Genomic DNA, 17,117 nt, shown 5'->3' on the forward strand with positions numbered 1-17,117 from the left:
TTGTTTCCAGTTTTTGCTACGAATATTTGCTTATAAGTCTTTGTGTGGACGTTTGCACTTCTCTTGGGGAGATACCTAGGAGTGGGTCGTATGGCAAGTTCATATTTAATTTTTTAAGAAACCAAAGTATCTGCCACATTTTCCATTCCCACCAGTGGTGTATGAAGGTGACACTTCTGTCACATCCTGGTCGACACTTGCCATTTCAATTTTAGCCCTTCTAATAGGCGTATATTGGTATAGCTTTGTGGCTTGAATTCACATTTTCCTAACGACTGTGATGATTGGCCATTTGTGTATCTTCTTTGGAGAAATAGAAAAGATTCTATTCAAACCTTTTGCTCATTTTTTAATTGGGTTATGTGTCTACTTCTTGTTCTCCATATATTCTGGAAACCTGTCCTTTATCAGATCTATGATTTTCAAATCTTTCTCCTGGTCTGGAGCTTGTCTTTCCTATTTGGTTAATGATGTTTGTTGAAGAACAAGAGTTCTGAGTTTTGATAAAGTCCAATTTATCTTTCTTTGGGCGTCCCCTTCTTTGGTGACTTGTCTCAGAAAGCTTTGCCTAGCATAAGTTCACAAAGGTTTTCTCCTATGTTTTCCTGTCAAAGTTTTTTCGAATATGATTTGAAAATGATTTTTAGTTTTTCATTTTGGATGTAATTCATAGAATATAAAAAAATCAGAAAATATAGATAAGCAAATGGAAGAAAATACAGATCCCTCATAATCCCACCACTCAGACATAAACCACTACCAAAATTTTGTTACATACGTCTGTATTGGTTATCTGTTGCTGCGTAACAAATTATCCCCAAAACGTAATAGCTTAAAACAGCCCACATTTATCATCTCAAAGTTTCTGGGGGTCAGGGATCTGGGAGTACTTTTCTGGGTGCTTTGTCTCAGGATCAGTCATAAGGCTGGGATCAAGGTGTCAGTGGGGCAGTTACCTCAAGACCTGACTGGGAGAGAATGTCTCTCCAAGCTTATGTGCAGGCTGTGGTCAGGCTTCCAGTCCTCACTGGCTACTGGTGGGGGACACCACTTCCTTGCCATATGAGTCTCTCCATAGGGTGACTGGCAACATGGCAGCCGGCTTCCCTGAGGGCAAGAGAAAGAGAGGGGGGACTCAAATAGAAGTCACAGTCTTTGTGTAATCTAGTCTTGAAAGTAACATTCCATCATTTTGTGCCTTGTTCTGTTCATAGAGGTGAGTCACTAGGTCTAGCCCCCTCTGAGGGGAGGGAATTATATGAGCGCATAAATACCAGGAAGTGGGGATCATTCGGGACCATCTTGGAAGGCTGCCACATTGTCCTTCTTGTTCCTTTGAAGTTTTTCTTATGAACTAAGTGGCGAATCCTTCCCTGTGGAACATACAGATGCAGGAGATCCTTTCTAGACTCTACTGGGTTGGAGTCTCCATAGGTGGGAACTGCCTCTCTCTGTGAGGCTTTTAAAAACTCCACAGCGGGGCGCCTGGGTGGCTCAGTCGGTTGGGCAGCCGACTTCAGCTTGGGTCATGATCTTGCGGTCCGTGAGTTTGAGCCCTGTGTCAGGCTCTGGGCTGATGGCTCAGACCCTGGAGCCTGCTTCCGATTCTGTGTCTCCCTCTCTCTCTGCCCCTCCCCTGTTCATGCTCTGTCTTTCTCTGTCTCAAAAATAAATAAACGTTAAAAAAAATTAAAAAATAAAAACTCCACAGGTCATTCTAATGGAGCCAGGGTTAAGGGTCACTGGCAAATTTGGGGGGAGCCTGGGTGGCTCAGTTGGTTGTGTGTCTGACTTTGGCTCAGGTCATGATCTCATGGTTCGTGGGTTCAAGTCCTTCTGTCAGGCTCTGTGCAGACAGCTCAGAGCCTGGAGCCTGCTTTGGGTTCTGTGTCTCCCTCTCTCTTTGCCTATACCCCATTCACACTCTGACCTCTCTCTCAAAAATAAAATTAAAAAAAAAATTAAAAACATTTAAATGTAATTGGATATGTCCCCATATGGATTCCAACTATGCATATTGCTTGGAAATATTTTTCCCCTCAAATAGTCTTGAAGGTCAGTGTGGCCTTGGTTCCCGGTGTGAGGTGGCCATTCTGTTCCTCTACTCCTTAGGGCACTGTGTTTGAGGGTTCCTTTGCAGGCACAGCCCCGGCAATCTGGCCCGGTAATCATGACCTTTCCTTCTGGGGGCTTCAGAGTAGCCAAGCGGGTGGCAGAGGCAGCCTGTCCCCGTGTTTGGCTCCAGAGAGGCTCCAACATCAATCCGTCAGCCCAGAGGACACTTTTAGATGCAAGTCTGCTGGTGTGGGGACTTTATGAGAACAGGAGTCCCTGGCTGTGAAATTGCTGGCATTTCATGATGTGAGAGAAGATTTACAAGCTCCTTGCTGCGCTGGCTCTAAATCCTGGCCCAGCGATTATGCAGCCAAGCCCGTGAGACAGGCAGGATGTGAGGAGGTAGCAGGTGGGAGACAGGGGAAGCTACCACCCCACTGTGCCCAGGGTCCCTGGCCCTAGCCACGCACCCGGCGGGGGTGGGGTGGGGGGGGCGGTACTCTGCTCAAGGTTCCTTCAGCCATACCACTCTCTGGGGAGGAGGAGTCCAGTAGTCATTAGTGAGCAAACGGGCATGTAGGATTGTGCGAGGTCCTGGGCTCAGAATGGAAGGGGTTTCAAAGAGCTGCATCTGGTTCTTAACACCTGCCCTGCTAAGAGGCCATTCTGCTTCTTTGACCCTTACCATGCCGTGCACAGGAGACACCCGGCCCACACTCTCTCATAACCCTATTTAATTTTTTTTTTTTATAATTCTGCTGAATATATATTTTGGGTTTTTATGTTTAGTTTTTTACTTTTTTGTTATTTGTCTTCCCAACTAAAATATAAGCTCCCTGACAGCAGGAACCTTGCATGTCTGGCACTCAAGTTATTGCTGGACCTTAAGACATATATATTGACAGAGTAAATGAATGAATAAGTATTTGGATACCTCCAGGGGCGGGGAACTCACTACCTTACACGCCAGCCTGTCCCGTGTCTGGATGGCTCTTGACTGTTGGCTTTTCCGCAGCTTCCTGCCATTTACCTCCATGTGGCCTTCCTTCACTGTCCACAGTTGTAAGACCCCTCTGAACAAGCCCACCCCTCTCCCCCATTGGAGCTGTCCAGAAGTTTGAAAACAGTGCCCACCCACCTGCTTCCCAGGATGAATGTTACATTACCGTATCTTTTGGCTGTCCCTCATGTGTCAGAGCCATCCTAGTTACCCTCCTCTGAAGGGCTCTAGGGGGTCACTGCCCCTCAGTAAGTTAGGCTAACTTGACATTTTGCAGATTTTGAGAGCCCTCTCCCCCCCAAAACATTTAGATCACTTCTTCATGCTCTAGGTTTTTAGGTAGGAAAATAGTCAGTGGGTTTAACTGAGGATTGATGCTTTTAACCCATCCTCATTCTGCTTCTTTGCCCCAATTTTTCAGTAAACAGCAGCCAAAAGTAGGGGCCCCTGGATTTGGGGGGCCGAATGGCTCTGTTGGTTTTGCTGCTCCATAACTCTTAGGACCAGGGTGTGGGTGTGGGAAGTGGCGCTGAAGGCAGCCTGTGCTGTGTGGCCCCAACCAGCAGGGGAGGGGATCAGCCCTCTGATCTTCCAAGGCAGTGCTCACCCGGGGGCAGGATGGGGGAGTGGGGAGCTCAGACCCTAGGAGATGCTACCAGAATCTGAGGTGAAGGGCTGTAGCCTTTGAAAATGGACATACAGTTTTCTTGTTATTCTCACCATTTAATTGACAAGTCAAAGCTCAACAGTTTCATTGTCTGGTGGGGGACAAAACTAAGTGTGCGAGTGTCACCGGGGAACTCGCTCAGCTCCCCAGGTTTGAATCGGCCTCACCACACTGGTGTCCAGCTTAATAGGCCCACCCTGACTTCCTTCCTCCCCTGGTAGCTGTGCCCCTTCCAGACCCAGGTGCAAGACCCTAAGTGTACAACAGGAACGATCCCCACTCTGATGCCTGGTGGGGTGCTCTGAGGAGCCCAGGAGGGAACCACTCGGAGAGGCTTGATAAACCAGCAGGTGCCCAGGAGGGGAAGGGCTGGTGACTGCCTCAGGGCTTCTGGCTCACATCAGCCACTGCTCTGGCCTGGGTCTCAGGTTGTCCCCAGTTCCTCGAGATGGGCCTGAGGCTCGAGCATTTGAAGTACATAAGATGTCTGGATATTATTTCGCAGGTGACAAGGAGCGGAGGATGGGTCACTTGGATACGCTGCTCAATGATGGTTTCATTCATTCGTTGATCCATTCACTCGTGCAGTTAACCCATGCTCTGGGTCCCCTGCAGCCAGACCCGGTGCTGGTTTCTTCTCTCCTCCTTCCCTCTTCTAGCAGCCCCATCTCCTACCCTAAGCAATTTGAAGATATATCTAAATAAAACATTCGACAATAAAAACGAAGGGCCTAGAAAAAGCCAGTTGTGTACAAATGCTACTTCATTATTCGGAAACGTTTGAAGTGAAAAAGTACCCAAATCAGAGTTTTGTAGAAAAGTCCACATTCTTCTCAATCTCCAGTCTAATCAAATGCCCCCGAGTCATTTCCCGTTGGAAGAGTATGCACTGCAGGGGTGCCTGGGTGGCGCAGTCGGTTAAGCATCCGACTTCAGCCAGGTCACGATCTCGCGGTCCGTGAGTTCGAGCCCCGCGTCGGGCTCTGGGCTGACTGCTCAGAGCCTGGAGCCTGTTTCCGATTCTGTGTCTCCCTCTCTCTCTCTGCCCCTCCCCCGTTCATGCTCTGTCTCTCTCTGTCCCAAAAATAAATAAACGTTGAAAAAAAAAAAAAGTATGCACTGCAGTGTCATTCTGAAAATCATGGCTTGGCATTTTATAGGGAGGACAGGGGTTTGGGCAACAATTTCATTAAAGAAAAGAACCGAAGGGGTTTCAACATCCACAGAACGCTGGTTGGGCTGCTGGGACTCAGGTAACTATCAAAGCCACTTAGAAAGAGCAGGTGACTTAGAATCACACGCTGTCACAAAACAAACACATACCGAACGAAAACTTCACAGGCTGGTTGTTTGGGGCTTGGGGAGACCTGCCTCTCCTGTCCCAAGGAAAAGCCCCTGGGTAAGTGAGGTGTCCGTTCTGGCAGATGCGAGGGGTGGGTGAGAGCCCTTTCTCCGGCACCCACAGCTCCCACTGCTCACCTGCTCCATGGGTAAAGGCATGGCCCACACAGAAGTAAGGTCAAAGGTTATCTGGGAGATGCTGACTGCTATTCCTGCTCTCAACCGGTGCCCACAGCCAGCGCATCAGACATCTGATGAACAAGCTTGGGGACCATGGTCCACCAGTTTACCAGCTCTCACTGGCCTCTGGATCCTGATTTAGGAAGAAACCTGATGGTCCCTCAGTCTCCCCACTCCTGACATGGGCGGTTACACAGTGATGAACCCTGGGAAGCTCATAGCAGCCGCTGCTGTGTAAACAATGAGAGGTTCAGAGTGTTCTGAGGGCCCTCGCGCTGTTCCTGCAGGTCGGTGTCACTGAGCCTGTGAAATACGAGGCCCAGGAGGTGAGGAAGATGGGAGCACGTTGTGCCCGCCGCCCTGGTGCTGGGGGTGAGGGCCACACCGTGTACCCTGGCTTTGCAGCTTGCTGTTTCCCTCGCTGCCAGCCAAGGTCAGCGGTTTCACCCCTGGTACCATTTATAGCTTTATCGTGGCACCGAGGGCCACAGTGCCTCCGTCCTCTGGTCTATTTCAGTCCGAGCCTCCGAGTCAAGAGGAAAGGGAGCCGACAATTGTGTGCAGCTGGAGCACTCCCGGCAGATGTGTGAGCACACGGACTCGGCTCCGCTCGGATGCCACCTGCCACGAATGGCCGCGTGCTTTGGGGGCTGACTTTCTAATCTTGCTAAGACTCACTGCCCCCTTCTCTAAATTGGGGATTAAAAGGACCTACCACACAGGGTTGTCGTTCAACTGAACTATATGTAAAAACAGAGCATAGAGCTTGGCACAGAACATGTGCTTGGTCAGTGAGAGTGTCCTTCTTCCCCCAGTGGGTCCTTCCTGGTGTGGGCAGCCCAGGCCGGTCTGGGAGAAGCTGCCTTCTCCTGCAGTCCTGGGAGCCACAGCTGGGCCACTTGTTAGCTGGGCTTCCAGAACTTTTCATGTCTTTTTATGCCAGAGGGAACAGGGGCTCCTCGAGACCCTCTTTGCACCCAGCCTTGATGAGGCCGCGGAACCAATCTTCTGTAATGTATCACACGTAAGATACCGACCATAGTCTGGAAGTAACTGCTCTGGGGCTATAGATTCTCCCCAAGTTCTCTTTCAATGTTTGTGCACGCCAGGGCTGGGGCTCCCAGACTCTGTTCACTGATAAACAATTGCAGGAACCTAAGCTTTTATTCTAAATGACCAGCTGCTTGGTCATTTAGATGTGGGACCCTGCAGTCATTTGCCCAGAAGGACCATTTTGGGAAAAAGGTCTCATGTTTCCAAGACCACAGGGTCTTATTGACCACCCTTTCCCCTGGGTCCCCATCACGTGCATGTGTATGTACACACACACACACACACACACACACGCATGCACACACACGCATGCACACAGTGCACATCTGCACACACATGCATGCACACACATGCACATCTGCACACACATGCATGTACACACATGCACATATACACACGTATGCACACACATGCACGCACACATACACACACATTCCCTGGCTTCTCAGTCCGTGAAATTCCTAGCTCCAGTTCTTTGATCACTGGACTCTTGTTCTTGTTTGCCTGGTTTTGGTTTTATTGGTCCTGCAGGTTTGGGGGTAAATTGTCTTTTCTCCTTTTGAAAGTAAACAACGTATAAATGAATCCATGTGGAAGTCCCCCGAAACACGAACTTGTGTTGCCAAGTTAGCTAGTTCCTGTGCTGGTCTCAGATTCAAGCTTTTCTGGTGATCTCTGTTTATTGAAGAGCTTCTGGAGATTACAGTAGGTTAAAATATACTTGTTACTGTTTGCACTTATGTGTTCTAATCAGGATTCCTCACTATGGTGCAGTCCATACAAAACAGAAATAAGTCAGATTTCTTTCCTCTTGCCTGCAGCTGAGAGGCATCATCACTGATTTTGTTTTTGTGTGTGTTTCTCAAGTAACCTTCTTCTTTTCTTTTCCAATATATGAAATTTATTGTCACATTGGTTTCCATACTCAAGTAACCTTCTTGTTACTATGATCTATGTCATAGATGAACTTATCATTGTAATAAGTAAATATTATATTTACTTACAAAATTGAATGCCTCATAAAATTTATGAAATACGTTTATACAAATTCTTTTAAAGTACATTACTGTGGGTGTATATTGTCAGTGTAGGCTAACTGCTGTAACCAACAACCCGCAACGTCAATGTCTTAATGTATGTCAGCATACAAGGTGGGTCAGCAGGGATACTATTCCACTGTCATTCAGGGACCCTGACTTGTTGCCCCACGGGCTCCAACTTCCTGTGGGTCTTTGCAGTCCTGTTCACTTAGCTCATGCATGGGAGATATATGAACCTGTTGGGGATTCTGTGGCCAGGCCCGTAAGTGGGTTTGTATGGGGCAGGTCTGCAATTATGTCCCTCACTTTATCACTTCTGCTTCTACCTTATTGGCCAGAACTCAACTGCGTGGTCATGCATAGGATGCGTGTGTCTAGTAAGAAGAAAAGATGAATAATTGGTGAGGAGTGGCAGTGTCTGCTATAAATATATAACCTCACCCAAGATGAGTTCCATCAAAGAGCCCATGGTAGGTGGAATGATGGCCTCCTAAAGTCATCCACGTCCTAATCCCCAGGACCTGTGAATATGTTACCTTCCTTACCAAAGGGACTTTGCAGATATGATTAAGAACCTTGAGATGGGGAGATTTTCCTGGACAATCTGGTGGGCCCAATGTAATCAGAAGGGTCTTTGTAAGTGGAAGAGTGGGTCGGGAGGGTCAGAGAGAGAGATTTGAAGAGGCTGTGCTATTGGCTTTGAAAATGGAGGAAGGGGCCATGGGGCCTGGAATGCAGACAGCTTCTAGAAGCTGGCTAAGGGAGGGAACGGCATCTCCCCTAGGCCCTCCAGAAGGAAAACAGCCCTGCAGACACCTTGATTTTAGGCTTCTGACCTCCAGGACTGTCAGAATAACTTTGTGTTGTTTTCAGCCACTAAGTTGGTGGCAATTTGTGAAAGAGCAAGAGGGAGTAAACACAGAGCTCATTCTACCTTGTCTCCCTACCATGCGCCTGACCCATAGTAGGTTCACTTGGGGCATTTTCGCATAGCCTTCGGTGGGGAGCAAAGCAACCCCCCGAAGCAGGAACTGCAATCATCAAGGAGAGCAGGCTGTGTGCTCAAGGTTGAGAGAGCCTTGTTGTGGAGCCGAGGTAAGGAAGGGCCTGGGCTTCCAAGAGGGCAGGGTGGCCTGGGAGCAGCAGAGGGAGAAGCAAACCTGTTCCTTTCCTCACTGCTCTCGGGGTGGGGACTGGGGTGGCTTCGCAGAAAGACGTGGTGGTGTCAGGGGAGCCAAGCTTCCATTCTGGGGAGGAAGCTGAGGGGCATGGGAGTGAAGGGCTCGCCGAGGTCGAAGGGGCTCTGGAGTCAGACTGCCAGGGTTCAAATCCAATCTCGTTCCCCTTCCTGCTATCCAGCTGTATAAACTTGCGTGCTTCCTTATTGTTGCTGTGGAAGAAACTACCCCAAACTTCACGGCGTAAAGCTCCCACTGTGTTACGTGCATGCCTTCTGTGCATTGGACAGGGCGCAGTGAGGGCAGCTTGTCTCTGACTTATAATTTCTGGGCCTCAAGGGAGAAGATTCAAAGGCTGGGATGACTCAACAGTTGGGCGGTAGAATCATCTGGAGTTTGATAGGGGCTGCCTGTCAGCTGGGTCCTAGTGGGAGTAGGCAGCCGGGACACCCCCACGGGGCCTCGCAGCGTGTCCTAGGGTTCCTCAGAGCACGGCAACCTCGCACAGAAGTTAGGACTTCAAAGCAAGCGCCCCAGCTCATAAAGTACCTGTAGCTTCTTTTATGATCTTGCCTTGGAAGTCACGTGGTGTCACTCCTGCTGCCTTCTATTCGCTTGTAATCCAATCACAGGCCGGCCTGGATTCAAGAGGGGAATTACATTCTGCCCCTTGATGGGAGGGTGGCAAGGTTCTAGCAGAGCATATCTGATGGCAGATATCGCCGCAGCCACCTTTGGAAAATACGATCTGGCAAAGCTGGCCATTTGTTTACTTTCTCCGAGATTTGGTTTCCTCAGCCGTAAGATGGTAGTAATTACTAACACTGTCATTCAGGTTAACACACCGAACGCCTTTGGCATAGTGCCTGGCACATGCTAATATTAAAAGAGAGCAGGGGCGCCTGGGTGGTGCGGTCGGTTAAGCGTCTGACTCTTGCTCTCGGTTCAGGTCATGATCCTACAGTTGGTGAGTTTGAGCCCCGCATCGGGCTTTGTGCAGATGGCGTGAATTCTGCTTGGGATTCTGTCTCTCCTTCTCTCTCTCAACATAAATAAAGAAACTTAAAAGGAATTAGAGAGGGGCGCCTGGGTGGCTCAGTTGGTTAAGCGTCTGACTTCGGCTCAGGTCATGATCTCACGGTCCGTGAGTCCGAGCCCCGTGTCGGGCTCTGGGCTGATGGCTCAGAGCCTGGAGCCTGCTTCTGATTCTGTGTCTCCCTCTGTCTTTGACCCTCCCCCATTCATGCTCTGTCTCCCTCTGTCTCAAAAATAAATAAACGTTTAAAAAAAAAAAAGTAGAGAGAGAGAGAGCACAGAGATGAGGTCTATTCTTTCTCATGATTGTATCCATAGTGTCCCACCCAGTGCCTGGCCTGGGAATGAACCTGAGGAGATTGTGCCAGACTGGGGACCATCTGCCAGTTCCTTGGTTAGCTATTGCTATGTGACAAATCACCCCAAAACTTGGGGCGCCTGGGTGGCGCAGTCGGTTGGGCGTCCGACTTCAGCCAGGTCACGATCTCGCGGTCCGGGAGTTCGAGCCCCGCGTCGGGCTCTGGGCTGATGGCTCAGAGCCTGGAGCCTGTTTCCGATTCTGTGTCTCCCTCTCTCTCTGCCCCTCCCCCGTTCATGCTCTGTCTCTCTCTGTCCCAAAAATGAATAAACGTTGAAAAAAAAATTAAAAAAAAAAAAATCACCCCAAAACTTAGTAGCTTAAAACTAGCCATTTTACTTGCTTGTGGTTCTGTGGGTCAAAAATTCAGGCTGGGCTCAGCTCAGTGGCACTTCTCCTGGTCTTACCTGGGATCATTCATGTCGCTGTTGACTAAGGTTGACTAATCCAAGAAAGGTTAGTCACAGAGCTGGCAATTAGTGGCAACTGTCAGCCGGAGTGCCTCAGTTCTCCTCTAGTGGCCTTTCCAGCAGGCTGCCTCAGGCCATTTGCATCACGGTCTCAGGCTTCCAACTGAAGCCCACAGAGCAAGCCCGACTTCCCAAGTGCTTCTGAAAGCTCTGCTCATGTCTCATTTGTTAATTTCCCACAGGGCAGGGCAGGGCAGGTCACATGGTCAAGCCTGGATTTAAGGGATGGAGAGATAAACACCACCTTGTACTGGTGGGGCAGCCAAGTCGGACTGGGAAGTGCACGGCTAGGAGGAGCTATTACGGCCACCTTTGCAAACAATCTACCACAGTCAGTACCGAGATGCAGAATAGCAGTTGGAAGGAGGCTGGAGCCTCAGTCAGCACGAGGAGGTGGCAGGGAGAAGTGCTGAGCACATGTGACAGTTGACCCCACATGGAGGACACTTGTGTCAGCAAGGAGACTCTGCTTCACCTTCTGCCTTAAACCTCAGGGAACCCCATCATCTCACGTGACAGGATGCGCAGAGGCTGGCCACACTCCGGCTTGGCTCAAATGGCAACTCAACAGGTCATCTGTCCCCGGTCCTTTGCACGTACTCCCTGCCTTCCTCCGCGAGGGCTTTGCCTTTTAGGCTCGCAGTATGGTGGCTACAGCAATTCCTGGAGTCACCTCCAGGCACAGGCAGAAGGAAAAGTGGGACCTTTCTCAGAAACAGCCCAGTAGCCTCTCCTTACTGCTCTTTGGCCAGGATTGAGCCAAGAGGGTGGGATTACCATGGTTGGCCATTATTAGTTCCCTAAGCCTGCTGAAACAAGGTGGTGCAAGCCTGGCAGTTTTAAAGCAACAGAAATGTATTATCTCACGGGCTAGAAGTCTGAAGTCAAGACAGCAGCGGGACTCTGTTCCCTTCGGACTGTAGGGGAATCCTTCCCTGCCTCTTCCTGGCTTCTGGTGGTTTGCCTGCCATCCTTGGCATTCCTTGGCCTGTAGATGCATCATTCCAAACCTCTGTCTTCGTGTGGCCTTCTCCCTGTGTCTCCTCACATCATTTTCCTCTGTGCACGCCTCTTCAAATTTCCCCCTTTTTATAAGGACACCAGTCACACTGGATGACGATCTACCCTAATGACCTCATTTTAGCTTCATGATCTCTGTAAAGACCTGATTTCCAAATAGGTCACATTCTAAGGTAGTAGAGGTTAGGACGTCAACACATCTTTTTAAGGGACTATGACCCATAATGTTGTCTTAGAAGACGAGTCATCTGAAGTGGAAATGAGGCTAGGAGTGAGCCACAATGACCCCTACAGCCTTCATGTCAGTGAATGAGTGAATGAATGAACATGATGCATAGGGCTTCACGTGCAGTCAAGTGATAGCTTCGTGGTGAGGCTTGGAGCATAATTTTAGCCGTAGAACTCATTGAGGATATTTGGGCACTTGTGCCTTCTGCTTATGACAGATTGTTGATCACAGTTGTGATTTATCTCTGGCTGCGTCTTTAGTCGGGAACGTAACCCCTTACGGAGACCAAATGCTGTTCCTCTGAGAAATTTTGACAAACCACATTATGACACGGTTTCCAGGAACGCATCATGGTGGAAAAGTCCAGCCTGCTTATACAGACGAGTCCAGCTTGCTTATACAGCAAGGACCCAGGAGCACCCCCTAGTACACACAAGCCCTTGTCACCAGGCAACTGCAGGACAACAGCCAGTTGCCTAGCAACATGGCCTCCCACACACCCACCTTCAGGGGTGGGGGTGGGGAGGTCAGGAATGGGGAGGGGGCTCCGGGGAGCTCTCTCCCCTTTCAGGCAGCTCTATGTGGGTAGAACAACTGGGTTTCACTGGGGGGGGGGGGAGAGGGCACTCCTGGAGACCCGGCTGGCAAAGCACCCTGAAGTGGCCTTGTTGTTTTAGGATTATGTTTAGGTCTACCCTACTCCCACGCTTCTTAGAAGTCAAACTTAAAATTTTCACCCACCATTGAAAGTCCCAAGCACTACATAATGCAGATTAGGGGTTGTTTGCATGGTAGAGTAGGCGCCAAGTTGCTTCCCTGTGTACTTCGGAGGAGGTGGGGGGCTGGGCAGAGTTGGGAATCCTGAGTGCCCTGGGAGGGTCCAGAGTTGAAACTAACCCCCCCCCCCATAATCTGTTAATTAGAAACTCAACCCAGTAGTTCCTTTAAAAATATGCATCTATCTCCACAGAGAACTAGCAGTCAGTCACTCCTCATTGTTTTTTCCCCACTCTCCTCCACCCCTACACTTTTTTCCCCTTTAAGGAGGACTGGGTTTTCTTGGACTAGTAGAAAGGGAGCGCAGTGAAAACAAAGAAATCAGTTTGTAGTCTGGATGCTTTGAGGAAGACAGACTCCTGTGGAAGTGGGTGATTGGGGGCTGCTAAGTGCTGGAGCAGAAGGGTTCAGAAAAGGAGAAAGATGCCGGAAGCCATTGTGCTTCTGCCCAGAGCAGGCACACAAGAAGCCATCCACCTTTCTGCCCATGGTTGCCCTGGCCAGCCAGAAAAGAGTGATTTCTTTTTCTCCATTAGCAGCACCTTCCCCTGGATTTGTCTCCTCTCCTAGGTAACGGGGTCACCATCCACTCAGGTACCCAGGTGACCCTAGATACCTCCCTTGTCCTAGTTTCTCCTGTGAAAGGGTCATTCTAAGTCCTCAATATTGCTCGAATCTTTCTCTTCCTCCCTATCTCCATGACCCAGGTTAGTTCAGACCCTTGTACTCTCTTCCTGTCCCTCTGCCTCTAATTCACCCTCCACTCTGCCCAAGATGGCCTTGTTGGACATCTGTCCTTTGCCCCTGCAAATCTACTCTGTCCTGCTCTTGGCCCTGGGGGGGGGGGGGCTGACCTGTATGGACATGACAGTGGCCTCCCTTGGCTTCTGGCTTCTGGTTGGTTTTGGCCAATGGGGAGTACCAGCAAGAGGTCAAAAGGGGAGGACAGTGAGGTTGAGGATTTACACCCTGGCCCCCTCACTGTGGAGTCACCCCAACCAAAGGCCACAGCTCCTCTCAGGGAAACATTTGCATGACTCTCTAAGCAATGGCACCTGTCCCTCACCCCTTCCTACAGCCCTGATGCTGCTTATTCCAGAAATAGCAGTACACCTTGTGGTTTTACTACATGCTGCCCAAACCTTAGTAAGTAACCCCGTACCTTAACACTCCTCAAATCATCCTCACTTGAGTGTGGGGTCCCTGGATGGTTCCCTTCTCCTACTTAATAAGCCACAAAGTTTTCCATCAGCCTTTAAAATGAAGTCGAAATTGATGATCTTAGGATTCAAGCTCCTTCATCATCCACCCCCCGTTTACCTTTCCAACCTGGTTCCTGACTTTGGCCTTCACTTACTCTAAGATTCTAATTTCAAGGAGGCCTTGGCATTTAGTCTCAGACATTTGCACCTCTGAGCAAGTTATTCCTTATACCTGAGTTGCTTCTCTTAGCCTCAGGAAAACTTGACTAATTTTTAAAGCCTAGTACAAAGGCATTAGAGGAATACATGGTAAACTCTCAGGAATTATATGATATGAATAAATGAGAATTTCTGAGAACCTCACACTATCTTCCAGTGTCATACAGAGGCATATCATATGACTCAATGGTTACAAAAAAGGATTTCACGCTAACATAACCCCCAGGCGCTATACGGTCCTCTTCCCTAGGTTTCGGGGATAAGTAGCAAGGGGGGAAGTGAGGGGGCTTCCAAGCAGAAATCAGCTCAAGATTGTATAACCCTGATCAAAGCTTGGGAAGGCAACGGCATCTTTCCCAGCAGCCTGTCTCTCATGATCCCTGGATGAATCACCGTGGAAAAAATAGAAGATGTTCTAGGGCGCCAGACATATAATCAGTAGAAAAATCTTTCCCTTCAGGGTGTTCTCATTCAGTAAATATTCCCCTGCTGTCAGATTCCTCAGGAGGGGTGCCTTGGTAGGGGTGAGGCAGGAGCGGGGAGAGGAGGGTCAGTGTAGCCCTGCCCATTGGAGGGGCTACCTGGAGCTGGGGCAGGGGGACTGGCCAGAGAGGGAGCCAGAGGGTCTCCCCTCATTAAGGTGGGACAGCTAACAGAACGATTCTCCAATCCTTTACTCTGGGTCTGATGAAGAAATAATTTTTTGGAAAGCACATAAGAATCTGATTAGTGGGTCCCTGTGAAAAGGGGGAGCTAAAGAAGAGGAGTTTTGTTTTTTCATTGAATACCTTTTAGCATAAATAGCATGCAGAGGTGTTGTTTTAGAAAAACTCCAAGGAGGTTATCAGTGGGATTTTGGGCCAATTGGTTTTTACTCTTTTTTTTTTTTTTCTGTATTAAACAAAACAAAACAAAAAACAAGTAGGGGCGCCTGGGTGGCTCCGTCGGTTGAGCATCCAGCTCTTGGTTTCAGCTCAGGTCATGATCTCATGGTTTGTGGGTTGGAGCCCCACGTGGGCTCTGTGCTGACAGGGCAGAGCCTGCTTGGGATTCTCTCTCTCCCTCCCTCTCTCTCTCCCTTTCTCTCTCTCTCTCTGCACCACCCCCAAATAAAACAAAAAAAAAAAACAAGTAAATATTATTAAAAATCAATGCCGTTACTGTACTTCTAAGATTTCTAAGACAGCCGAGTTCAGATATTTTCTCCTTTTGATCTCACACATCAGAGAAATATCCCAGAGACGCTGACCACATGTTGACACCCAAATTTCCTCACCTACCTGAAAATAGTGCCAAATCTTAACTCAGACCCTGATTCCCAATTTCTAGTGTAGAAAATATATTCAAAATGTTCATGTCTAGTACAGACATTCACTTTTTCTTTTCCTGAGTACCCTCCCAGATGCTCAGCATACGTTACTTTTTTTTCCAGGAATCTGAGGGTACAAACAGGCCTCTGTAGGGTTGTGTGAGTATGCTGCTCCCCAAGCGTCAGTGGTCCACTAGGCACTAGGAACACTCTGGGGACACCCACTGTATCCAGACACAGGGCATTGCTCCCCAACTTGCCCCCTGTTACAGATCCTGCTGAGACCTGGCTTCTGTGAGGTTTGCTGGGTTTTGATCCTCTTCTAGAATCTTGTCTTTTCTTTGGAGCTTTATCTTACTCTTCTTGATTAAGCTCCTCTTGAAGGCAGGCCTGTCATTATATTTTGTTATAAGCCAACAAATTCTCCTACTTGTTTAAGAGCATTCAGGTTGGGTTTCTGCTGTAATACAAAGGCTCAGAGGTGATATGCTATGCTGAAGCCAGTCCTGCCTCTGCCCCAGGTCTCTGGGCCTAGTGAGGGTCCCAATGTCTCCTCTTCCCTGCTCGTCAGGCCCCAGATGTGACAGGGCCATCCTGCTGCAAGCCCTGCTAAAGACCCCACCATGTATCATCTCTTCTGGCTTCCTATCTGATGGCTGGGGTCCTACTACCCTTGGGCTAACCTTCAGATGACAACTGCCTATCATGTCTTTGACCATATTAGTCTGGCAACCACAGTAGAGTGAGTCTGAGGTGGGAGAGTAGTGGGCTCACCTTGGGGAGCTCCAGTCACAGAGGCTGGAACAGTGAGGCAGGGGCTGACAGGCTCCATCAGTAACATGAGGAAAGAAACAAAGGCACATGCAGATTGATTTCTCAACTGAAGTTCTTCCTCCTGAAGCATCTCCGTGGGACCGGCAATTCTTGCATAAACAGTTAGGCAAGAGAGAGAGGAAGAAGAGGCACAACAACTTGGAAAACCATTGGCTGTTATTTCATAAAGGGGTGATGTGCACACCCTATGACCTAACAATTCCACTTCTAGATATAAACCCTGGAGAAATGCATGCACATTTGTACCAGGATACACATACCTAGAATGTTCGTGACAGCATTGCGTATAATAGTCGAGACCTGGAAACAACCCAAATATTCATCAACAGCAGTATCGACAAATAAATATGGCATATCGATGCAGTGGAATACTATACAGCCAGGAAAATGGATACACCGTAGCTACACACAACAGCGTGGATGAATCTGGTAAACGTAACTGAACAAAGGAAGCCAGACACACAAATAACCCAACCATGAGTCTCTTCACAAATAGCTCAAAACAAACAAAACTATTTTCTTTAGGGAGGCAAACTCGGTAACATTATTAAAGAGACAAGGAAGTAGATGCCATAAAAGCCTGAGGGAGGGGTGGGTCTGATCAGATGGGGATATGCAAGGGGCTTCACTGTGCTGGCAGTGTTGCGCTTTTTGATGGGAGTGGTGAGTACGTGGGGGATTGCTTTGTAGTTACTAGAATGTAAAAGGTCCTATGCGCTTTTCTGGATGGGTGTAATTAAAAAATGGAACCAGGAAAGAGCTTCATTCTAAGAGGGGCTTAGGTGAGGTTCTCACCCTCTGATGTTCTCTGCTTCAGAGTCCGTCATCATGGTCCCAGAAGAGGGACCTCCTCGCCCTGCTCCTGGATCACCTGCCCCCTGGAAATAAGTCCCAAGGCCTCCAGCTCTGGCCGAAGCAATCTCATCCTTGACGAAGTCTGACTCAGCTGCCCCTGACCGCGTCTTCTGGGCTCTGGCACTCGCAAGGATATAACTGAGGGTGCTCTGTGGGGAGATAGTCTGTAATACATCTCCTAGATGGAATCTGAATGGAAATCAGAAAAGTGGCACCAGATTGCTGGTGCGCCTCACAGAGGTGGAGTGGCCCTGATATGCCTGGGCCTGGGCTGGCATCCGGCATGCTTGTCTCA

The 17,117-nt window shown here is 49.0% G+C and overlaps 1 long non-coding RNA gene across 1 annotated transcript; it reads right to left on the minus strand.

Moving 5' to 3' along the window:
* Positions 1–827: 827 nt before the first annotated feature.
* Positions 828–16,102, minus strand: LOC109492004. Its single transcript, XR_002145695.3, has 2 exons — positions 15,908–16,102; positions 828–1,107 (listed from the first exon to the last, which is right to left on the minus strand). It is a non-coding gene; the product is annotated as an uncharacterized LOC109492004 (long non-coding RNA).
* Between the last annotated feature and the right edge of the window lie 1,015 nt (positions 16,103–17,117).

Source organism: Felis catus, chromosome D1 (assembly GCF_018350175.1).
Source record: "Felis catus isolate Fca126 chromosome D1, F.catus_Fca126_mat1.0, whole genome shotgun sequence".
NCBI lineage: Eukaryota > Metazoa > Chordata > Mammalia > Carnivora > Felidae > Felis > Felis catus.